The sequence below is a fragment of the Sciurus vulgaris genome (genome assembly GCF_902686455.1).
Source record: "Sciurus vulgaris genome assembly, chromosome: 2".
In the NCBI taxonomy this organism is placed as follows: domain Eukaryota; kingdom Metazoa; phylum Chordata; class Mammalia; order Rodentia; family Sciuridae; genus Sciurus; species Sciurus vulgaris.
Window position 1 is genome coordinate 166,593,027 of NC_136462.1, and position 25,927 is coordinate 166,618,953.

Below are 25,927 nucleotides of genomic sequence, written 5' to 3' on the forward strand. Positions count from 1 at the left end.
ATAACAAATAAGAATAATAATATCCACTTCTGAGAGTTACCACTGTTATTCATATACCTGGAATTTATTGAGCACATACTGACCTGAGATATTGAGCTCAGTGAACTGGATGTCCAGAAAGGGACAAACCCTAGAACCACCCCTTTACATACAAAGCGCTGCATGTAGAAAAGCCAGGAAAGCCTCAGAACGAGCACGAAAGAATAGAACTGACAGCTGTCAGGAGTGCAGGAAGACACTATACATGACTCAGCAGCAACTCTCTGGGCCAGAGAAAACCATAAACTGTAAGTTGGAGCCCGGTTTCTAAGCTAACTTTATTCTTTGTATTTATCTCTGTGGACTATAAAACTGTTGCCTGTCACCTCTCTGATAAGCTTTCTGCTTATTGTTCAGGAGTATCTGATCTTTAACATGAATTTTTCTGTGCAAGATAGCACTCTGGGCCTAGAAAAGTGAATTTCAGACATCTTCACTTTTTCTTTTTTTTTTTGGTGGTGGTGCTGGGAAATGACCCAGGACCTCACACATGCTAGGCGACCACTCCACCACTGACATTCACATACATACAGGAAATCTACAAATCCTCACCTCTCTTTCCATCTCTCTTTCATCCAGGTCACTGCAACCTTCACTTATTGATTCTGCTATTATTTAAACACCAATCATTTCACTCAATAATTTGTGCATTCCATGAATATAAATTCTGTATTGTATACTCAGTAGCATAGCATATCTGACCTCAGTGGACAATGGATAAATGAATGAAAAAAGGACAGCAGACCTCCCATCTCCACTGAGTCACTCCACACAGATCAACACTAATGTCAGATTAAAAAATACTTGTTGGACCTGAATGCCTAGTAAGGAAAATGATCCAAATAAAACAAATTTACCTCAAGCATAACTTTCCCACTCCAAACTTTCCTACTCAGAAGGTTTTATGTTTTAAAAGAGGATCTGTAAAGGGAAAATTCTTTAAGCAAAATGAAAGACTATTTAAGGGTGGAATTTTTGACAAAAGAGATATTTAACAGAAAAGGGACAGGCAATTATTTTGAAACCTTTTCACATGTATTATCATGCTGCTCTTCAAATTATACCATCTGTATGTTTGTTCACTCATGAAGCCAACCAGGATTAAGACATGAGAGGAGCAAAGGAGAATTTGGGGGGGAAAAACACATAGTTTTCCCTAAAACAGGATAATTTTAATTAATTCAACCCTCATTAAAAGTGAGTAAATAATTGAATTAAAGTGTGTCCCAGAAATTATAATGACTACCTTTTGAAATGTAAATGCTTGAATACTTGAAGAACAATTAAAGAAGTGCTTCAGAAAAAGAGGCCTGATAGTATTCTGATGTAGCCAAACATTTTAGGTTGTGCTTTTCATGGAGTTTTATTTGTAAATACTTCAGAATAATACGCTATATCAGAATAACTTAGGCAAAACCATCTTTTATTTAAAAAAGCAATAATGAAGTGTAAAACATTATGTGCTTGGATATAAAACTTGAATCACGAGACTCAGGAAGTAATTCCTTGTAAATGCTAACTCTGTACAGAGTAAAAGTGTAACAAGTCTGTAGAGAGCGTGGGATTCCATTCGAATGTTGGGATGTTGAACCAAATTATATAAATACTTGGTTTGGATTGGAAACCAACTCATTTAGCACTGTGTCAATGGCTCTAAAATATTGTATGCTCATTTTATACATCTCATCTGCTCAATTTGCCTTTAATTTACTGTATAAGTAGTGTGACCTCATTTCATGGAGATGAAGAAAACCTCAGATTCATTCAGAAGCAATAATTATGGATTGCAAGAGGATAACATAATGAGAAGATCCCGTTTGCATAAAATTGCTGCTTGAGCGTTGGATGCCAGTGTTGGCTTTACGAAAGTTCGACAACATCTGCTAGATTTAGCTTTGGCTCCAATGGGAAACTAAAATTTAATGTTGAGTGCTGACAATGTTGAAGTCTATACGATTCATAGAAATGGGTGTTGCAGCTGATGTAACAAATTATCTTCTGTATAATATCATTATCATAAGCCTGCCAACTTGCTAAGCATTTATGAGAATTATTACATTTCCATCTTAAAACAACCCTCTAAGGGTGGTATTGTTATTATTATCCCCATTTGATAGATGAAAAGTCTGTGCAATTAGACAATGGCAGAACCCTAACCAATAGACCTAAATACAGAGCCCAAGCTCACAATCTTAGCATTATCATATTACCTTTTTCTACCTTTAATCCATACATTTATCCATCTACCCATTCCTCTCCTTCCTGTCAGTTTTCATCTTTCTTCATTTGCCCATCTATGTATTTCTTTCTCTGTATTGCCGTGTCTCCCTGCCTGTTTTTCTCATTTATTCTTCCTATTCTTGTGTCTTTTTCTGACTTTTTCTAGCCCTTGTGGGTTTCTATCTGTCTTTCCATTATTCTCTTTATCAGTGGTTCAGTTTATTCATATAATGATTTACGTATCTACTCATTTATATATCCATTCATACATGCACTTGCCTTTTTTTACTTCATTTACCCATTCATCCATCCAACCATCCATCCATCTTACCCACCCAAGTTTACCATCTCTGCATATCCTATTTTTAATCTGTTGTATATTTTCTAGTTTTCTCTCTGGCTCTCTCTGGCTCTCCCTCTGTCTCTCCCTCTGTCTCTATTTTCTCTTCATCTCCTTTCTCCCAATTCTCTCCTCTCCTCTCCTGTGTGCTCTCTCTCTCTCTCTCTCTCTCTCTCTCTCTCTCTCTCTATCTATCTATCTATCTCTTTCTCTATCTCTATCTCTCTCCCACCCCATTCAAAGTTTCTGCTAATCCAAATATTCTAAGCATGTCCTTCACTTCTCTGCAGTAAAACATTTATTTGTGAATCAACTAAAGGTCAAACCCTTTAGTTGAAAGGCAACATACTGAAAGAAAATTTTTCATAACTCTTTTGCATTTCTTCACTAATTTCCCTTTATTCCAGATTATCTTTTGTAAACTGAGCGGCCTTAAAAGACAAAGATAGCATCTGCATCTGAATTCAAGGGAAGGTCTTCTTACATCCTTGGAAGAAAGAGATAGTATTTCTTTCTAGAGGAAATGGCAGGTACCATTTCTATTCAGAATAATAAAGATAGTTTCTCACTCTATGCAAAGGGAGAGCTCACCTGGTCAATATGCATATTTCAAATTCCTTAAACTCAGTGTTTCTTTCCATAATGTAACCTACTACATGTAAGGGCATCCATTTGGATCCTTCTATAAAGTTCTTTTTGAACTTGAGCATAAGGGAAATGAACACAAACATGCTGATGTCCATACAGCTTGCTGTGCCCTCAGTAGTAAAGTCCTTTGTCTCTGATGCAGAGTCCCCTAAATCCTACTAGCATCCATGAGTTTGCAGCAGATAAGTTCATTAAATTGAAAGTAGAGTGAAATCTCAGTCACTTTATAGTTCCTGGCTCAAAGCTGTACTTCCGTTGCACTGTCTCGTAGTAGCTTGATGTTATCAAAATGTATTTGTATAAAAAAGAATTTGTATCTTGAATAAGAAAATATTTTAACCAAATCTTTCCAGCCTCCTATTTTCCACAGGAAAACTATTTCAGCAACAAATTCGGGTCTTCCTTGGTCTATCTGCTATTTTCATTGTGAAAAAAAATCCTTTCCATCCATGCACTTCACAATGCCTCCCCTCCCAAGACTTAATTTGGTGGAGTGGCTTGTCACTTGGGTGTGACTGAGTTATTCAAGCTCTGCTGCCTCTCTAAAGCCAATGCAACAGAAGACTTTCTGTATCAGTGTGACCTGTAAGGGCTTGAGTCCAGGGGAGTGTGACACTGTAGGAGCCCTTGGTGCCTGGGCTAATCTGCTCAGCCTCACCTCCGATCCTGGGTGTGGCAGCAGCAGGCAGGTCCATACAAGTTTAGATTTCTTCACATTCCATGTATCTCATCTCAGTTGTTCCCTATCCCCTTCTCTTCTGAGTCTTCTCTGATGCTCAAAAGCAAGCAACAGTCATCCAGCACAAATGCATCTCCTAAAAGGGCAAAGACAAATTTCAAACACTGAGGGATGGATAATCATTTCTATTGATTCTGAAGTGGAAATTTCTGAGAAACATTTATAAGCTGTTTAGAAAATTCTGGAAATGATCAAACCCAAGTTACCCACACCAGGGTCCTCAACAAAACTCACCTTCATATTGGTTTTTCTGCCTTTCCTCATTCTCTCACATCCCTCTCACCTAATCTCTGGGATCACTTTGCAAATAAACTACTTGGACATACTTCCTTGCCTCAGACTCTACTTCCAAAGGAAATGAGAGCTAGTCCAATGTGAGACAGAAATACCACGACCTCTGGAATAAGACAGACTGAGGTCTCCATAACAACTCTAAAACACTTCTACCTAAGAGTTCTTGAACAAATTCCTTAACTTCTGTGAGCATTCATGTCTTAATTTAAGATGGAAAAAATAATGCTTCCTTTGCAGGGTCTTTTCGAGATTACTGATTATGAATAAAAGCTTTCAGTCCTTAGCACAGAGTCTTTCACAACATCAGTACACAACAAATAGCAGTAATTACTGTTATTATAGCCCAGGCAGACCCAAGGGGTATCCTGGAAACTAGAGGTGCAGAAACTGTGATGTTCTGACATCGTGACTGTCTAGGGACTACTAAGCTGTAGCACTTAAATCACTTTAAGGACCCCAAACCACATCAATTATTTATAAATTACTGTTTAAAGAAACAGTTGCATCATAAATAGCTTCTGAATTCTATAGATTTACTTATGCATATGTAGAAAGATAATATATTTGGAGCATTAAGTCATTTTTTATTGATTCCTTCTACCCTTGGACTTTAATATGTCCAGTCAGCTAGTCATTTTGTATTTGGGGCTCCAAAGAAAGGATGATATAGCAAACTAAGTGAGAAAAAACTAAGTAACTATCTAATGTTGAGACAGCTGGTAAAAGATTGAGACAAAGCTAGAATCCAGGCAGAACTCCTATCCATTACCATTTCTTCATCTCTAAAATTGGCTCATCTCCTTAGAATTGATCCTATCTCATCCTGTCCTAACTGGGATCCTCCACTATCATTTCTATTTTTTCTTCATTTCTAGGTTTATTAACAATAAACTTGATCTGAGTTAAATAGCTCAAACCTCTCTTATTAAAAGAGAATAAGAGAACTAAAAATCAGGATCTCATACTTTCAACTGTCATCTTGTCATATATTTATCTCATCTCTTCTTATTCTTTTCCCCTTCAAGTGTCTCCAAATAGAGACTTCAATAGCCAGCTCCCCAGTCTTGCCTGTTCTTCTGGGACCTTCTTTATGTTTCCACATCTCTTTGTCCTCTCTAAAGTGGGTGATGGACAGAGCTTTGGATCAATCCTTCTCTTCTACTGCTCAGTCATACTTACCCTTCTATCCTCAATCCTTGTTTCCTAAGTGCATTATTTCTGTGAGTTGCAGTATCATGAATTCCAGCTGTTATTTTTTCTGTATTTTTCACCAGTCCTTCTAGAACTGATTCGTTCATCTTTTCACTGAGCTCTACTGTGTAAAAGGTTGTGGTCCTTCCATGCTCATCAAAGCCCTCTATGGAAGATGATATTTGTGCTTTTCCTAAAGGACTTGGCCTCCCCAGGAGCATTCTTAGAGTACCATCCACAGGAAAAGCCCCCAGTCAATGCAGGGCAGGAGTTGGTAGTTAAGTGGTTCGGTCCCTAACTTCTCAGTAAGGCAATTATCAGAGGATAGCTGGCAGATTAAGCCCTCAATAGAAATCAGTGCAATACCAAGCCATATTGGAGCCTGGGATAAAAGCAAATATATATGTTCTTATGTAATAGTTTTTATGTATGGTTAAGTGTTTAATGGTTTTAAGGAAAACATTATTGATTTTGCATGCATGAAAACCAGTAAAGTAAGATTATAATTTTTTTCTTTTTGATATAGGTAATGTTTAAATTTAAAATTATTTGATATTTATTATGCCTACTTTTTAAGTTTATGATATTCTTTCAATTAACTTAATGTTCTAGGAAAAATAACCTCTTAAAATGCATAAAATGTATTTTACATAACTTTTCCTTTGCCTTAGGCTCTGATATGGCCCACGAGAGCACTGTCTTTAATAAAAATCTTGATAATTCGTTTATTGTGAATTTTTGTGTTGGCTTTGTTATTCTAAAATATACTTCATCCATATATAGTTCATGTTGATTACTCGCATACCCTTAAGTTCTGCATTCTAACAAGTGGTCCCTTACCTCAGTTCCAAAGCTGTTTGTTTTGCTTTCTTTATTGAAAATTTTCCCCTTCCTTCTTCACTTTGCTCCTCTCACCCTGCTTCCTGGAATTATTTCCCAAATAGACTAATTAAACTACTTGTCTTAAGATCTTCTCTTAAAGGAATCCAAAGACATGATCTTTGACATAGGAACAATTGACTATTCTAGAAACACACCCCACTACTATCTCTTGAACCTATACATAGTCTCTTCAGGGTGTTTCCTACCTTGATTAGCCATAATTACATATATGAGATCCCTTTATTAGAATGGGCTACCAAATTGTGAGTGTGACACAATAATATTATATTTGGTTTTTGTCTCTAGTTCTTGGCATCAATTTCATTAAACTCAGAATTAGTTTCTTTTTTTCTTTTATTTTTTGGTACCAGGGATTGAATCCAGGGGCACTTAACCACTGAGCCACATCCCCAGCCCTATTTTATATTTTGTTTTGAGACAGGATCTCATTGAGTTACCTAGGGTCTCACGAAGTTGCTAAGGTTGGCTTTGAACTTGAGATCCTCCTGCCTTAGTCGCCCGAGTCACTGAGATTCAAGCATACACTATCATGCCTGGCTTAAACTTGGAATTTCTTAAAAGATAGGAGTGTCTATTTTCCATAAGAAGCTACTTTTGCTCACACCTGAGTTTATGCTAATTATGCACCTGAAGATGGGGCTCCTAGATAGTCTAATGATGAGACTGATCGACAGAAAGACCAAGGGATTAGAGGACTGGTTAGTTTTATCTCCAGTCACCAATCTCTGGAATGGGAATAGGGGCTACAGATTAAACTTCATAAAAACTTAAATAATGGTATTTGGTGACCTTCCAAAAAGTTGGTGATTGCATCCACATGCTATGAGGTGTGTTGCACACCCCAACTCTGTGGGAAGAGAAGCTCTTGTATGAAAGACCCTTCTAGGCCCTGCACTATGTGCTTCTTCACCTGGCTGTTTCTTTGTAACCTTTAAAACATCTCTCATAATAAACCAGTAAACATAAGTGAAGTGTCGGCCTGAGTTCTGTGAGCCATTATTGCAAACTAGAAAACTTGATGAAGGACTTGGGGGGACCAACAGTTTGAATCCAAGTTCAACAGAAGTTTGGGTAATCTAGGGATGCATTGTTTGTGATTGGCACCTGAAATTGGGGACAGTCTAGTGAACTGAACCCTAACCTATGGAGTCTGCACTAACTTCAGCTAGTTAGCTTCAAAATTAAATAAAATTGTAGGGCACCCTATGGGTGTCTGCAGAAATGTGGAGAATCGTTTGGTGCAATGTCCCCACACATTTGATGCCATGAGTGATGTGAGTAAAGAAGATATCTTAGCAATAAGCAATTCTTGTTACTTTCTCTATGAAACTCCCTCTCACTAAAATTCCTTTATTCTATGTTCACCATTTATAAAACTTTCTATGCCATGATTCTCATGAAGCCATTGTTCCACACCTCCTTCCTGTGTTTCTCATATCTTAGTATCAATTCATGATGATAGTCGGCAATCCATACCCTGAGTGTTTTAATCCCTCTTTTCTCCTCAATTAGACCGTCAAACTCAAAGAATGAGGACAACATCTTGTTCAATTTTCTGAGCAACCGCATCATCATAACTTGCGGTGGGCAATTGTACACTACATGTCCAATAAATCAAATTAGAGGGAGAATTTAATAAAATCAGAACCAAATGTATTCAACAGCAGAACCTTCACTTGGGTAGACAGAGCAGGTGGAGATATGCACAAATATACTGAAAGCAGAGCTATCAAGAACACAACATACCAGATTAGTTGGCTCAATCTGCTGCTGGGGCGGTAGGTTCAGGAACAAGCCTGCCCAGCAATCTGGAGGTGGGTTTGACAAATAATTCTTCCCAGAAGCTCTTGGCCTCACCCACCAACATAAAGTTCTACCTTTGCTGCACCCAAATATCCCTGAATGTGTTGCTTGGATTTCCATGAATTAGGTGACAAATATTCCTAACATGTGTCCCCAATTAGGTCTAGAATTGGGAAATGAGGAAAAAATAGCTGGCTTCTGCTCTTAACCTGATGATAGGGTTGATTTAAGCCCTGGCAAGCTCTTTTCAAAACCACCTGGCAGTATATCTCAACACACCCACATGCACCATTCAGTTAGCATTTAAAGAACTTCCATAAATCACCAGGTTCTCTAAACTGCTACATCGACAGCTGAATTTTTCTTGGCCATGATTAAACTGTTCATGCCATCTTCTCCACCTTGTCAAAAATTCAGGGAATTCAGGACCAAACAAAATAACACTTTCTTAAGCCTTTCTCTGCCATTTAAGGCATATCAAGTTGTTCACTGCAGTGTTATATATAATATTGCAGAATTGGGAAGAAACCTAAATCACAGGGGAATGGTTAAACAAAGTATTCCATTTTCACAGGTTTATTCATAGGAAAGTTCATATTAATGGGAATACACTAATAGATCACTAAAAGTAATAATTTGGGTTATCCGAATACAAACAATGGTCTTTTTCCTTCTATTCATAATCCATTTTAATGTATCCTGAGTATGCATTCCATTAATAATTACGTGAAATAATTATCCATTTTATAAATTTCTAAAAAAATTATGTGCATGAATATATTATGCTGGGGAATAAATAATTATAGAAGGGTATTTGGGAAAGGGGAACATTTCATTCCCATTCTTTGCCCTGACAAAAAAGACATTTACCTATTCTGAATATGTGTGTGTGTGTGTCTGGGGGTGGGGGGATTCATGTGTAATACCTAGGTGTACTCAGTGATCTGTAGCACTTCCTGATTTTTATGGTGTAAATATCCCTATGGCAGTCAATTTCAAGCCACTTATAAGAGATCACTAAACATGGGATGGAACAGAAATGTGCGACTGACCTTGCAAAGTTATAGGAACTGAGCCAGCCCCAACATATCACCAGGCTTTATTTTCCCATTGAGAGTCTCTCTGAGCCATGGGCTAAAAGTGGTTCCTAGAAAACAGTTATCCATAGTAGTCCCCAGAGAGCATAGTTCCCAGAGAAGACAAACTCACTAAGACACAAGCTAGGAGGAATAGATAGTTCCACATTACCTGAACACAACTGTCCATGTTCTTTGAGTCCTTTTCTGGAAACCACTCTGTTATCTGAAATCAGCTTGCATTCCCAAATGTCAGATAGGAGATGGTGTGCTAGAGTTTGGCAAAAGGAATAGGCGAGTTACAAAGAATATTTAAAGATGAAAAATAACACATCAAGAACAGTGAACGTAATTTAGGATTTGCAAGTAAACGTGAGAAAACCAAAATATCACTGGGAAATTGATCAAGGAATTGCCAGGCTGGTAGGGAACTTGTTGAATATCTAAATTAATAGTTCATTTCATAGAAAAGAAAACTGAGGCCCAAAGGGTTGATGTGGTTGGTTCAAAATCTACTGTCATGCATATCTAAAAAGAACCAAGAAAAAAAAAAAAGAAAAAAATCAGATTTCAATGTAGTGAATTGACTCCAAATCATTATTTTTACTATTAATTTTGTACCAGATAAAATTCATACAAAACTGAATTTTAGTAGAATTATTATATTTCATATCAGCAAGTACTCAGAATTTTTTATCATTTTCTCAGCGAGTAAAAAGTAAAGTTTTTATTTTTAAAAAACATTTTCAATAAGTTTATATTCTAAGGAGAAACTTCTTTTGACATCTAACAGGAAGGTGTTGATATTCATTGCAAATAAAAGTAAAGTCTTTCCTGACTTTTCTCTTCCTGGTACAAAATAGAAGCCAGCCTTCCACAGTTCACCTCTTACAATCACATCAAAGGGAAAATGTCCTAAGCGAACACTGGAAGGAAGTCATATTTTTACTTTGCTGTTGTTAAAAGTCTTTGGAGAATGAAATCTGGAATTGACTTCCACAGCAGGAAAGCCAGGCAACTTGTGCTTGCTGTTCCTGCCAGTAGGCTGCATCTTGTCATAAGTGACTACATTTCCCAGTGAAAATCTGAATGCTCTGAAACCTCCTGAAACGATCCAGTTAGAAATAAAACACACGAAAGCCAAATTCGTATTCACATTTATATTCTCCCCATCATCTTTGCTAATTTCTTTTTAAGAGACTGCAGGGTGCACTAAATCTTCGCTAATTCTGTGAATGTGTCTTGGGGTGTACAAAACAATCTGCACACATCACATCTACAAAGGTGTTTTTGATTTGACCATATGACTCAGGATAGGCTTTAAATGAAAAGTTTCTCATTTGGAGCACGCAAATATACATTAATATTCTTTATCACTGGTTAGAATATACATTTAGTCTCAGGATGACAATTAGTAATTCCTACCACAATATGGGCAGTTTAAAAGAGAGTAACAAGTCCGACACTTTAGGAGGACCAAACAAGAAAGAATCTTTGGAATGTTTTTTAATTTACTACCAAATTAAAGAATCCCTTTCCCCCTCTTATTTCCAAAAATCGGTGGATCTTGAAATAGCCTGCATTTTCCTAGAACCAATAAATTAAGTGGAATCTCATTTCAAAAATATGACTAAGTATCAAGCAACTGTAGGAAAAAGCTTCAACTGATAACTTTCTGTAAAGGGAACATTCACAGCTGGTGAGAGTGATTTGGAAGCAGATCATAGGAAAAATAGTTTATTTTCTATCACCCTAAGAGGAATGGGTTGGAGAATACTGTTTGCTTTTTCCAGTCTCTTAAATCATATCAGTGAAAAACAACAGCCATTACACAGCAGGAGAGAGAGGAGGGAGGAGACAGGATCGGAGCCGTATCATTGCAGAGTCAACGACCCACTTTAATGTTGTGGTTCAAAGTTTGAAAACTAACACAATAGATTTGCAGTTGACTGCAATCTCACAGGATTTTTCAGATCCCCATGTCCTTCCAAGTCCCTTTTACATTATTAAAGTCAAAAGGAAACATGAGACATCATTGTCATTTTACATAAAAAGAAAATGAGGCTCAGAAGACTTTTAAAAAAGACTGTCTCAAAGTCATAAAATAAGGCACGAAACTGGGATAAAGATCCTGCATTTTGGGTTCTCCATCCAGTGCTCTGACGTGGCATAACTGCCACATCCGGCCTAAAATTCAAGCTGGATTTCCCAGTGGAAGGATTCTGGCTTACCTTTTTTTTTTTTTTTTTTTTTTTTAAACACATTTCCAATATGAGACTTTAATGAAAACAGGGGGGAAAAAATCAAGATCTTGGGGAAAGGACATGGATTTGTTTTGGAGGAATCTATTATCTGAAATTTAAAGTGTGGGCATCCTTTTATGTTAATAATATACAGACTTAGATATCTGGGTCAAGTACAGAGAAGGTCAAGAGAAATCTGTTTGCATCAGTTGGCAAAGAATAGCACATTTAGGAATTCTGGACAGGGGTCCTTGAAGTCTTTGGGGCTTAATTAAAATCTCAGTAGTCTGTGTGGCTTTTGGTAGTGATCAGACTTCTGTTTCCTAACTTTAGGGAATGAGAATTTGGCCTTAAAGCTACAGACAGCTGTGAAATTGAATGCTCTATTGGAGCATTTTAAATAGCACATTTGGCCCTTCAGAGTTAACTAAATGGGTTTCACTTCTACAGATTTATAGAACTTGCTATTTTGCCCAAATTTCTACCTCTTTCGGCTGACTCACTCCCTGCACTTTTGAATCGAGCCCTTCATTACTCACACTCCCTACAGTACGTAAGGTAAACTGGGATTGGCTTCACACAAGGCTGGCAAAGCTAATTTCTTTCACATGCTAGAATTTATCCATCTCTTTTACATAGCAGGGTACTGAAAAGGAAAAAATGGCAGATAGTCTTGACCTGCAGCTTGCAAATGAAGGTATGGTCTAGGAAATAGTTTGCAACCGTGGCTGCACATTTAGTTTTCTGGGGAACTTCCAATAATCTCCATGGAAGCCTGCTTTCCACTTCAATTTCAATCAGAACAGACTGGGTGAGACCCAGACATCAGCAGTCTTTATGCACTTCCTTCAGTGGGTCCAGGGTTGAGCTAAGACTGAAAACCAGAGGTTTAAAATAGCTCTTCTCAGTTGTAGGTGAGCATCAGTTTCACCGTCTTGTGAAAACACAGACTTCTGTGCAGCCTGACATCTTGGTGTCACTCAAACTGTGGCCCCCAGTCAACACAATGGGCAACACCAACCAAAATCTTGTTAGAAATGCAGGTTCTCAGGTCCTACCCAGGATCAGATCACAGCAGTGGATGGAGCTCCTGAGTTTTCCAGATTACCAGCGATACTAATATTTGCCAAAGTTTGGTACCAAACAGACAAGAAAGAACTTTATAACAATGGTAACAACAGAAAATATTGATAGGGTTAACAGATTAATCACTCATTAGTTGACCCATCTATCATTTATGCCATGAAACCCTGATAACTATCAAGGGTCCAGTTAAGTGAATTTGTCAGCCTTTTCCTCATCCCACTTTCCCATCTGTATGAACCCTTCTGATTATTTCAGACAGTGCACATCCATGCTGAGGTCTCCACAGAAAGCAAGACCCTTCATTGCTAGGTTAAGTCTTCACGAAAATTAATGGCAATATGTCTGTCAAGTCCCTAGATTCTCATTTTTGAGCAAGGCTGAAGAAGTGGAGCTTAAGTTGAAAGCAAAGCCCATAATATTTCCAGGGGAAGCAGTGCCCAGGATAAAAATATATGTGGGAAACCTAACATATTGCTCCAGCTTCGATCAGGAATGGTGTTCTCACTCAAGCTTCTAGCCTGCCTCATGGAATCCAGGCAAAGCTCTGGGCACAAAGCAGACAGAAGAAAGAACTTTTTCCTGGACAAAAAGTTCAATCCTATTCTTCAGTCTCTCTCTCCAGCACTCTTCCCTAGATATATCATCTTGATCACTTCTCTTGACCTCTATTATCTAACAGGTCGTATGAAGTCACTGAGCCCAGGATTTTTATTTTTCGTTTCAACCATTATCTCCTTTTAGTTAAAGCTTCCCTTTGAAGTGAAGCAGGACGTCAAGTCACTAACACCTCCAATCTTACCACCTTTATCTGACAGCAATGTTATCAAGCTCCTCCAAATCGGTTCCTTTTAATCAGTAGAATTCCAAACAAGGGATCAGAGGATCTGATCAATGACATGGGAATCATAACTTTCCAGTCTATCTCTGAGGTGAGTCCCAAAAGCTTTGACTATCATTTTTTAACACAAGTCAATTTCTTTTTCCTTCCCTAATTAAAATGCTACCTTACTTCACAGTATGTGGTAAAAACAATCACTAATGTTTCAAGACACTTGATCGACATCAGGGAAGTACACTTGAAAATTAGACCAAATATTTTCACTTTGAGAGTTTGAGTGGCAGGGCCAGGAATTTGCCTTTTTCTAATGGAAGAAAGAAACATAATTCTAAGGCAAAGACGACTTAAGTTGAAACTCCTCTCAGAGTCAAGCAAGCCTTCTCATAGTTTGCACATAATATTTTATTATTTCCCACCCATCTTGGCTTATAAAAATGCAATAGGAAGATAATGCACAGAATCAGAAAAATATGTAGATTAATTGCAAAGAAATCTTAAGACAATTGCAAGTTTTGCTTGGGCTATCTTCATTGTTATAAGTTTTAGTATTATACCCTTCCTCCTTAAAAATTGTACTTAAAAAATTGGGCTCACTTTTCATGTTGCTGTTCCTCCTCCTTAGGAAGGTGCTCTGTAACCAGGAAGCTGAATGCTAATGTAGGGGTTGCTATGGTAAGCAATCTTTTCTATTGAGCAGGGAATAAATAGTTATGTGAATTTCTAAATCAATAGTCAAGGAGACTGAACAGGATGCAACCAGGTATTGTAGCACCTAAATATAGGTTTGGAGTTAGAAGATAATATCTTCTCTGTAAAATTCTAATATAATTATAGGTGCCTCAGGAAATTTTGTGTCCACCCTTTGAAGCTGATTGTTGATATTTTTCAAAGTTTTTACATAATCTTCTAACATTTGCTTTAAAAAACAACAGCAACAACATTCTTTCAGCCAGAGAAAGCCGACTGAGGAGAAAAAAAAGAGAAAGAACTGCTGATTTTCATCACTGGGAAAAGAAACTTGCAAATTTAGACCCTAATTAGTGAATGTATAATGGGCCAGCTGTGTTAAATGAACATTAAATAATAACAGTAAAATAGGTATGCATCTAGACCTTTTTGTGGATTTCATCCTCCCTCAGTATTAAACAAAGAAATGTATTGTAGTCACATAGATTTTTGGAATAACTGGTTATAAATAACATGAAATTCAGGAAGGTGAAACTCTAGATGAACCTTTTTTATTTTTTGGATTTGTATGTCTAAATGTGAAATTAAAATTTTCACTTTCTTGTAAAAAAAAAATCATCTAAAAATAGAGTTTTATTTCATTTCTTGAAAAACATTAACTGACCACGTGATGCTCCTTGAGTCCTTTTCCCCTTGGGAGCAAAGGGAGCTTATCTATGTAGACTGCTTCTGCAGATCCCTTGCCTCCTGTTTTCCAGCTGGATTCATCCAGTAGTAAACACCAACAGGAGACTGGAACGACTAGGAATTGAAGTTTGACTCCCTCCTGTCAAAAGTGGCTACAGGTTGGCTGATTCTCCACCTACAGCCACAGCTCTTGGGTGCTAGATGTTTCGTCCCCCAAACCCTTCCACCCAATGATTGATACAGAGCTCCTGACTCCTAGTAACCCTAGGGGCTTCACGATTCCTGCTGTCCCCCTTAACCCTGACTTAAAATATTCCTTTAACTTTCTTCAATTTCCCCACTGGGGTGTACATCTGACTCCTTCTGGAGTTCTTAATATTACTCTTAGTCTATTTCACTAAGATACAAAACTATTAAAAAGTGTAACCAAATATTATTTAGATACATATTTTAAGCATATTATATATTACATAATTGTGCCATTGAGCTATTTCATTACCAAATTCATTGAGATCTTTTATACAGTTAAAAGTATTCCCTGTCTTATATTCTTATGAACCACTTTGCATCATCATGTATATTTGAGTCATGTCCTGTTTCCTGAAATTTTTTCCATGTCTTCTCTACCAAAGTGGAAGCTCTGTGGAGGAAGTTTTCCAACTGGTTTTTATACTTCCCCAAGGACAAAGACATATAGCAGGAAGACTATAAAATCTCAACCTGCTATTAACGAAGGTGCTGTGATGAAGTTTTCCTCTGCACATTTTGTCTTTTACTCCCATTGGGTCACTTCCATCTATCTGATATGTCCTTTGGAGTATGGCATCCACCTCAACATTTATTCTGACTAGTCTGGAGGCTCTTAGATAAATCTGTCAATTGTGACTGATCAGCCGACACTCAGAAAAAAAGCTCTTGGGAGACATAAAAGATGGTGAGATACGGTTATTTGGCGAAGTAGTAGTGCTTTTCTCTCTTTCTCTTACCTCCAAAGAGTCTGACCTCCTTCCAATTCTACATCCTAACATTCTGTCTCTCTCCACAGAGAGACAGATTTGCAAACATCAGGAAAGAGACAATGATATCTCCTGACCTGGCATAGCACTAATCTCATTAGCATATCCTTTGAGCAGAGACACTGGGATCCTAAAAGTATAGCAATTTTCCAAATTCATCATCCATTTGCAGGAGAATGTTCAGTGATGATTGTTAGAATATTTTCCCTGTGCTTAACAATTTTAGTGGCAAGGACCATCATCTCTTACTAATCTTAGAGTAATAAACTGGATAGGTACCCAGGGTGATAAAGAAGTTAGTGCATCTTCAAAACTGCCTAATTTCAACCAAAGAATAGCTTAGGCCCAGAGACAAATGGGCTTATTGAATTCTAAATGAAAAATCACAAGGTTATAAGTGAGATATACCACATGTATCAAGGAGTAAGTCTACACTACCCTAAAATAAACCCTTTAATAGAAGCTGAAAGTATCAACTGAAGCTGAATATACATAAATCCTGTGACACTGTGCTTTTTACTCATAACTGTGTACCCAAAAGACTTATGCATGTAAGTTAAACAGAATATATGTGGTAGAATGTACACAGAAGAATTATGCCTAATAGCTAGGCATAATAGGAGCTTCCAAATTGTTCTTTCTCTGTATAGAATAAATAAGTACATAAATGTTACATAGAATGAGAATAATTTACTACTATATGCAAAAATAGGGGGAAATGGCACATAGTAAAAGTGAAAGAAATAAAGAAATAAGCCACACAAATTACATACTGCATGACCATTTATCTAGAGCACAGAAACAGACAAAATTAACATGTTGACTGAAGTTGGGGTAATGGTTGCCCTTTGAAGCATAGTGATAGGAAAGGAGCCTGAGAGGGAGCTTCCGCCATTCTAGTAATATTCCATTTTCTGATTGGGAAAAGGTTGGAGTCTAATATATTTTCATAATGTTAACATACCTTATAGATGAAAGGGTGGGTAGGAGTCTTAACTGATTTAATGCGGAATCATTCATCTATTGACGAGGAGCTTTTAATCTTCTTTTAGAATAGGGACAGAGTTGGATTAATGGGAGGTTCATCCAGGCAGCTGTCTGAGGTGCCATTCTGTAAGGAATGATAACGCCTGCCTGGGGATAGACAATATCGAAAATTGTGTTTGCCAGAACACCTTCCCCAGAGAGTATTGCGTATGTTTAAAAATGATCCTTTGACAATCAGTTAAATTTGGTAGAAGATTCCAGAAAACAATAGCAAAGACTTTTGACACACATCATTCTATAATAAGAGTAGGTTGGAAGAAAATGGCCAGAATTCAATAACCTCTGTGATAGTTGATTGGGCCATTTAGATTGGTTAACCCTCTCTTTTGCTCTTTGGACAGAGACTGTACCTAGGCATTGATGTGAGGCTTATCATGTGGCTAATGAAATGTTAGCAGATCTACTAAATCATAATCTTCCTTTGTAAAGAGAACATGAATGGTTTGTCCAGTGATACAAACAATGAAAAGAAGGGCAATAAATATATAATGAAGCTATTATCATCTTGGTTTCATAGGCTGAGACTGCAGATTCTTCATTTTTAACAAGCTCCCAGGTGATGCTGAGGATGTCAGTCGATGTACCACAGGATGACTATGAGGTGTTATATTGTAATGTCTTCATCTTCAAACTGCAGACCATGATACTTACTCATAAGATTGTTTGGGGTGTTTAAGTGGCTTGACACTATGCACAGTGATTGGTCATTTCTCTTATTAATTACTTCCCTGACTCAGACCATAAAAAAGGAAAGCAAATACATGTGGGTAAGTATTGTATAAAAAATATAGGATACAAAGTAAGAGGATTTGAGTTCCAAAGCATCTTTGTGTGTTTGTGGTGCTAGGGATTGAACCCAGGGCTTTGTACATGCAAGGCAAGCACTCTATCAACTGTGCTATATCCCTGACCCTAAGTTCAATCGCATCTCTATCACTAATTGCACAAACATGGAAAAGTTCTGTAATTTCTGTGACTCCCTGTGTTCTCATGTGTAAAAGAAGATCATGGTCTTTACCTGTCAAGATGATGAAGATTAAACAAGGTCTGTTCTCATACACATGGTAGGTTCCTGAAATGTGTTAATTAAATCCAAATGTGATTTAAAATTAAGTACATAAAATGTTCTGTGACACTCAGAAATACTGAATAGTGGCACCAAGGGATAGTATCCTGGGGGTATACACTAAACATCTACTGTATGTGCCACAGAGCAATTTGGCAGGAGGTTGGTAAATGTCTGAAACTGACAGGAACAATTAGAGAGTGGGTTTCTTTGAAAAACATAAATTTGGTCATGCCATCCTGAAACTCTTCAATGTCACCTCATCATATTTAGGATAAAATTATAAATTCTCAATGTGACCTCCAAATGCACACTACTCTCTGGTCACTGCCTCTGTATTTGCTCCATTTCAGCCTCCTATCTCAAAACCAAGTACATTTCTGCCCCAGTGCATTTGCACGTGCTGTTTTTCCATTGTGGAACACTTTCAACCCAGACATCTGTTTGGCCTATTGCACCACCTCATTTTGTTCTCAGCTAATCTCACCTCATTGGAGAGATCTAATTCACATCTGAAACTTGAATATCATTCTTGCCCCCAACACATCCTTCATGACCTCTTATAATGCTTTCGTTTTCCTTGTGACTCTCATCACTAAATGACATTTTTATCCATGTGCATTTTTGTTTGCGTATTTTCTGACTCCAGCATGAAATTTGACGATTTATGGGAAAGGGATTTTGTCCCTTAAATTTACTGATGTATCATCTACTAAAACATAGTAGATGCCTAATAAATGTCACTGAGTGAATAAGTGAGAAATACTACAGCGTGAAATTTTTATCTGACTTGTAAGTAGGTATATGTAGATATGAGGGTTGTCCACATTGAGGTTTCATAGAGATTGATGGTTTTTTGCATACATTCATTCGTGCATTCAATATTTATTAAGAAACTTTGAGCTGCTAGACACTGTGGTAGATTCTTGGGAAACATCATCAAATATTCCAGATTTATTTCCCTGGGAAATAAACTCTGAGCTGGAGATTAGTGGAGCTGGAAGCTTTAAGGGAATGTTCTTGGTATAAACCGAAGAAGTACCTGAGAAGTTGAAAGAAATAAGACTGGGAAAAGAAGCTGATCCAGAGAGAAGCAATTACAAAGCAATCTCAGCCCACTTACCATGGAGTTATAGCTCTTGGGGGCCTTCAGGGTTGTTCCAAATTGAGGTAATGAAGTTGACTTTGCCTGTCGCATTCAGTAGTCGCTGGATATGGGTCATCCCCGTGGAAGGACATGACACTGGGTAAGATGGAGCTCTTCAGCAGAAAGCAATTCCAAGAAAGATTTTGAGCTGTCAGTTTCCATTATTCCCAGGAGCAGGGGAATGACTGCTTTAGTCCTGAAGGTGGGGCAGGAAGAGAGTATCAGGGCAGCACACACTGACATCTACTATATATAACAAAAGGATAGTTTGTTTTTCCTATGGTGGGAAAAACAAACTATCAAACACAGAGTAACTTACACAGCATAGAAAGTGATAAATGCTAAAGAAAAGGTGGAGCACAGTAGAATATGATGAAGAGAAATTAAACCAAGGACATTGGTGCATGCCTGTAATTCCAGCAACTCAGGAGGCTGAGGCAGGAGGATTGTGAAAGTCAAAGTCAGCCTCAGCAACTTAGCAAGGCCCTAAGCAACTTGGTGAGATCCTGCTTCTAAATAAAATTACAAAAAGGGGCTGGGAATGTGGTGCAGTTGATAAGTACCCCTGGGTTCAATCCTGAGTACCCCACAAAAAAGAGAGAGAGAGAAAGAGAAAGAAATTAAATACCAGAGTGAAACAGAGGGGCAGGATTTTAAAAGGAGAGAGTAAACTTCATCACACAGGTACAGTTTGAGTAAGGGCTTGAAGGAGATAAGAAAACTAGCCTAGCAGAAATGAACCTGGAGGTATAAACACCCAGTCAGAAAGCATCCCATAATTGCAAAGACCATAAGGTGCTTGGGAGGAGGCTTGCCCACAATACCCTCCTCCTAAGACCATTGAGAACCAGAAGCAAGTGAGAGTCACAAAGAAAGAAATGGTGACCTGTGACCTTTGGAAAAAAGAAAAGAGGAGGAAGACACTGAGAAGGGGAAGAAGAAAAAGAGAAAGAAGAAGGAGGAGGAGGGAATGTCTTTTTTTCTCTTTATTCTCTCTTTATGAAACTGTAAATCTAACTTTTCTAATCAAAGCTAAAGCTACACTTGGGCTACTGTTTGAGGAGTGGCAGAAGTCGGAACAAAGTCTATTCGTTCTTTGTCTTCCCCATCTTCAGGGAGAGAAAGTATTTTTTTTTTTAAAGTAAATATGACCACTCACTTGACTGACATATGTTTATCTTTGCTCATTTTAATTTTTTTTTTTTTTTTAGTGAATTCTCTGAGGCACTATTCTGCAAGTACATGTCATCTTACATGGGAGAAGGAGTAGCTGGAGGTAGAGGTAAGAACTTGACTCTGATGAACATAGTGAATATATCACTGTATCCATACTTTGTTCAGGGAACTGACTACCCTAGCAGATAAGGTTCTGCATGACTTTATCTTTGCATTTTGAGAAATGCTGGAATCTGTGACTGAGCTAAGGATCCACATGAAGTATCCGGCAAATGAGCCAGGTTGGAAATATTTTTTCCGTATTCTGAGATGAAGCATAGACAGTCTTTTGTGCAGTCTTTCTTGTGTAACCAGGAACATTGCAAGGATACCCAATGAGCAGGTGTATTGTCCTCTGAGGAGCTTGGCTGGGGATGCATGAACGCAGAGATTACTTCCTGCAGTTGCCCTTGAAACAAGAACAGGTGCCTAAATGGAAGTGGGTCACAGACTGTTTACTGGGAATGTGGAAGTAAATTTAGGCAAATTCTTCCAAAATTTTAAAGTAAAATCTCATGAATTTGTTCAGTTTTTTTTTTACATGAAAGTTCTAGGGACTTGGCTGTGCACTTGGGAGGAGAGGAAGAAGAAAAATAGGGATTTTTATGAACACCAGATCACAGAGAATCATTATGACCTTGCGTTTAGAAAGGATCACATGTTTTATCAGAGCCCTGAAATGAAGAAAATGGGAGCTGGGGCTAGTTTTAAACCTAGATTATTTCCTAGGCATTTTGCAATGGTTTTAATTGAAGCAGGAGTGAGAATAGTGCTGTCCAGTGGATGAGACCTGAACTTCACATCTAGACATCTTTGCATTTTAATCTCATCTGACCATTTATCAGATGCACAAGGCAAGAAAAACTGCCTGTAACCTCTCTGATACATGATGAGTTCCGTTTCCATGCCCATCTAACAGGAGAATAGGGAAGGGCAAAGAGTTTAAGGATATCTAATAGATGGAGTCTTTTTTTTTTTATTGTAAACAAACGGGATACATGTTGTTTCTCTGTTTGTACATGGAGTCAAGGCATACCATTTGTGTAATCATAAATTTACATAGGGTACTGTTGTTTGATTCATTCTGTTATTTTTTCCCTTCCCCCCACCCCTCCCACCCCTCCCACCCCTCTTTTCCCTCTATACAGTCCTTTCTTCCTCCATTCTTACCACCCTCCTTATCCCTAACCCTAAACCTAACCCTAACCCTAACACTAACCCCTCCTACCCCCCATTATATGTCCTCATCCGCTTATCAGCGAGATCATTCGTTCTTTAGCTTTTTGAGATTGGCTTATCTCACTTAGCATGATATTCTCCAATTTCATCCATTTGCCTGCAAATGCCATAATTTCATCATTCTTCATGGCAGAGTAATATTCCATTGTATATATACACCACAGTTTCTTTATCCATTCGTCAACTGAAGGGCAATAGATGGAGTCTTGAATCAGTATCACCAGTACCAGAAACAAGGACTGTGTATGAAGTATTTATTGGATGGTGATTTAAGGAAAAACTTGAAAGTGAGGGAAGCTAGTATGGCAGAACCCTAACAAGAGGTGAAAGACCACTGCAGTGAAAACTACAGAACACTTAGGGCACTTTTAACAGGGGAAGAAGTGCAAAACTAGAACATTCCACTGCTCTCAACATCAGAGAATTTATCCTCTTGCTTTGAAATCAGACTCCATTCTCCCCTTCTCCAGCAATAGCAATTAATTTTCTATAATTATGAATTTGCCTAGCCTGGATGTTTCATATAAATGGAATCAGACAATATGTGACATCTTTATGTCTGGCTTAAAACTTTCATATGAAATGTTTCCAAAGTTCATCCTTGTTGCATAGACTAGTACCTCATTTAATTTTATGGATGAGTATTTCTTGCATGTCTATACCAAAATTTGTTTATTTACTCATCCTCTGATGGACCTTTAGACCATTTCTACATTTTGGCTACCATGCATTATGCCACTGTAATATTAATGTTCATGGACAAGTTTATAAGTGGACAAATGTTTCATTTCCCATGGGTCTATAGGTAGGAGTAGAATGTCTGGATTATATGACAATTTTGTTACCTTTATGAGAAACCACTAAACTTTCACAGCAATTATATCATTGTACATTCCCACCTTTGTATGAGGATTCTTATATTCCCACATTCCCACCAACACGCTGATGTCCATTTTTATCATTACTATTATTGGTATTTTAGTGGGTATGAAGTGGTAGTCCATGATTTTTCATTTGTATTTCCTTAATGACCACTTAATTTGAATAATTCTTCATGTGCTCATGGGCCATTTGTATGTCTTTTGGGGAGGTGTCTACTCAAGTCTATTTTCCATTTCTTAATTACGTTGTTTTTCTGTTTTTGAGATGCATATTTTTTTATATAGTCTGAATATTAAGTTAAGTCAGATCTATTATATGGAAATATTTTCCTCTGCTCTAGATGTTTTCTTTCCCTTTATTGATAATGTTCTTCAACACACAGAAGTTTTATTTTTATGAAGTCCAGTTTCTCTAATTTGTCTTTCATTGCTGATAGAGTGTCGGTTTCTAGGATTTCATTTATTTCATCTAGGCTATCTCATTTGTTGATGTACAATTGTTCATGGTATTCTCCTATTGTCTTAAATTTCTGTAAGTTTGGTAGTGATGTTTTTACATTTACTTCTGCTTTCATTAACTTGAGTCTTCTCTCTCTTTTTTATTAGTCAATTTAACTAAAAGTTTGACTATTTTGTTCCTCTTTTTAAACAGACAATCCTATTTTTATGAACCCTTTCTATTGTTTTTCTCTTCTCTGTTTATCCTTCTCTAATGTATGCTGTTTATTTCTGTTGGTTTTGGGTTTGGTTATTTGCATCTTCGTTTCTAAAGTAATTTCCTTGTAAGCATCATATATTTGTGTATGCAGTTTTTTAAATCCATTCTACAATCTCTCTTTTAATTGATGAGTTTAATCTATTGAGCTGGCAGGAACTCAATATTTTGAAACTCTGGAGTGTAGTCAAACACTTGTACTATCCAAAGAAATGTCTGATGAAGAAGGAAACTGGTGTGAATTTCACTTCATTTCAATGTCTTGGATAGCAAATGCCACCCCAAAACTTCTAGCCCTGCAACATGCAACCATGGGGTCACCAAAACTCATTCTCTAGACAGCTTGCTGGTGCCAGGATGGCAAATAAGATGTTGAACTCCAAAAATTGCAGTTGTATGCTTTGATCTGCCCAGTGGTTCACTGAGAGACTGAGAAAAATGCTACTAATTGTCTTAAACCAATTGAGTCAAAGTAGTTTCTCAGATATCTGTAGAGACAGAACGTCAAGAAAATTCACAGGTATGCTATTATCTCTACGGTCAGCTAGTGACCTGAGTTTTCTTGAGTGCCTGAATCCAATGAAAGAGAGAGGGGGAGAGAGAGAGAGAGAGAGAGAGAGAGAAAATGAATGTGTATGTCCCCTTTGGATTCCAGAATTTCAAAATGATTGATTCCAATAGTTCTTGCCAGCTCAACAGTTGTTTCAGTGGAGATACTGATTCTTGAAGTTTCCGCCATTTTCTGTGCCACCACTCAATATGTTTCAAAGTTTGGTGAACTAAATTCTTTAAGTTCACTCTATCACCATATTCTTTTAAAATCACCTTTGCATAACTTTTTTCAGATAAACAATAAAAAAAATTATCATCATTTCTTAACAAGAAAGAAAAAGAAATTCATAATGAAATTTGCTTTGCATGTTTAATAATTTTGGTTAATTTTAGAAAAAAATGAATTTTTTCCAGTATTGTAAAATCTAGTCTAATGTAGTTCTTTATTTATTCAAATTTTCTTCCAAATCCCTCTATAGGGCTTATATTTTTATGCAATTCTTGTCAAACTATTGTGATGTTTGTTCTTTAATATTTTATATTTTTAGGATATTAATATTAGTATTTATGACATAATTGTGAATGCAATGATTTTCTCTATTATAAGTTCTAAAGTGGTATTATTATATAAAAAAACTACAGTTGATTATTTTGCAATTGCCTGCACTAATGAATTCTCTCACTAATTCTAATTATTGTTACTTTTTCATAAGAGATCTTGAATGTATAATCACATAATTTGGAAATAATAATAATTATTTTCTTCATATTTCCATTATTTATATCTCTTATATTTTCAGGACAATTATGAACAATAGTGGTGATTGCAATAGTCCTTCTTTTGTTCCTAGTTTTAATGGAAAAGTGCCTGGTGTTTCAATATCAATCTTGATGCTGGCTACTATTATGTGCTATAAATACACACACGCACACACACACACACACACACACACACACAGAATATACTTATTATATTCCACATATATGGAAACTGCATTTGAATGAATTTTATTTAATTATAACATATTAAAACAATTATATACCTGAGATATATTTTGAATTTTATTATATGTCATTTTTAATATATTTAAATAACTATAATTTTCTACTTTTTTCTTCGACTCAGTAGTAAATTAATGTCAGTAGATTTCTAAAAATTTAAACTTTCTTCGTTTTTAGCATATACTTCCTGAGATCATGTGTAGATGATATTTTTTAGACCTACAATTCAGACTTTAAATTGGTCAGTTCTTTTTCTCCTTCATCTGCTCTGATGTCATGAAATGATATCCAAAATGACAACATTTTTCTCTAGTTCACTGGACAACTTTTGTTCTTTCTTATTTTAAAACAATATGAGATACAGACACTCATGGTTTTGTTTGTTATTTTTGATGTTTGAAATATTAATAATACTATATACCATTTTCCTTTGGGATAAGTGTTTAGCTCCTGCATTTTCCATGCGATTATTATATTATTTAAACCTTAAATTCGGTAATTTAAATTGTCTCAAAGAATCATGTTACATTTAGTTTTATAAATTTATTATCATAAAGCTATGCAAATATTCAGATAATTCTCTAAATGTCTTCTACAATTGAATATTTGCTCATGATTTATTTGGTAACTTTATTTGGTAAATTTATTTTGTGGCTACATATCTATGTATATATGATATATATGATCATTATTACCATATATATTTATATATTAGTACTGTATGTTCATTCATCTTTCAAAAAACACTTTTTATTATAATTTTATCTTTTATGACTTTTTAAAAATCTATTAAAAATAGATGATGAGTTTTCAGAGATGTCCCTGAAAGTGTGATCTGTTTTTTAAAAATCGGTAAATTAAAGTTCAGCAAAATGAAAAACTTTTGCTTTGCAAAATACCCTACTAAGATGATAAAAAGACAAGGCATAGTTTTGGAACAAATCACATAAATAACAAAGAACTTGGATCTAGAATTTATGAAGACTCTTTTAAATACCACAAGAAAACAAATAATCCAGTTGGAAAATGGACAGAAACTTGAACATTTCACCCACGAGGATATCAGAATGACAAACAATGAAAGGATTTTCAACCTCACTAGACACTAGTGAAATTCAAGGCTATAAGATAGCACTACATACCTATCAGAACTACAAAAACTGAAAATGAATAGAATGTTTTGCTAAGTGGTAAGGAAAACAGTTTTGCAATTTCCTGTCACTTTACAATTACCATTTGACCCAACTATCCTA

General features: G+C 36.7%; 1 long non-coding RNA gene across 1 annotated transcript; it reads right to left on the minus strand.

Moving 5' to 3' along the window:
* Positions 1-436: 436 nt before the first annotated feature.
* LOC306655232 lies at positions 437-9,719 on the minus strand. Its single transcript, XR_013762241.1, has 2 exons — positions 9,426-9,719; positions 437-4,062 (listed from the first exon to the last, which is right to left on the minus strand). It is a non-coding gene; the product is annotated as an uncharacterized lncRNA (long non-coding RNA).
* Between the last annotated feature and the right edge of the window lie 16,208 nt (positions 9,720-25,927).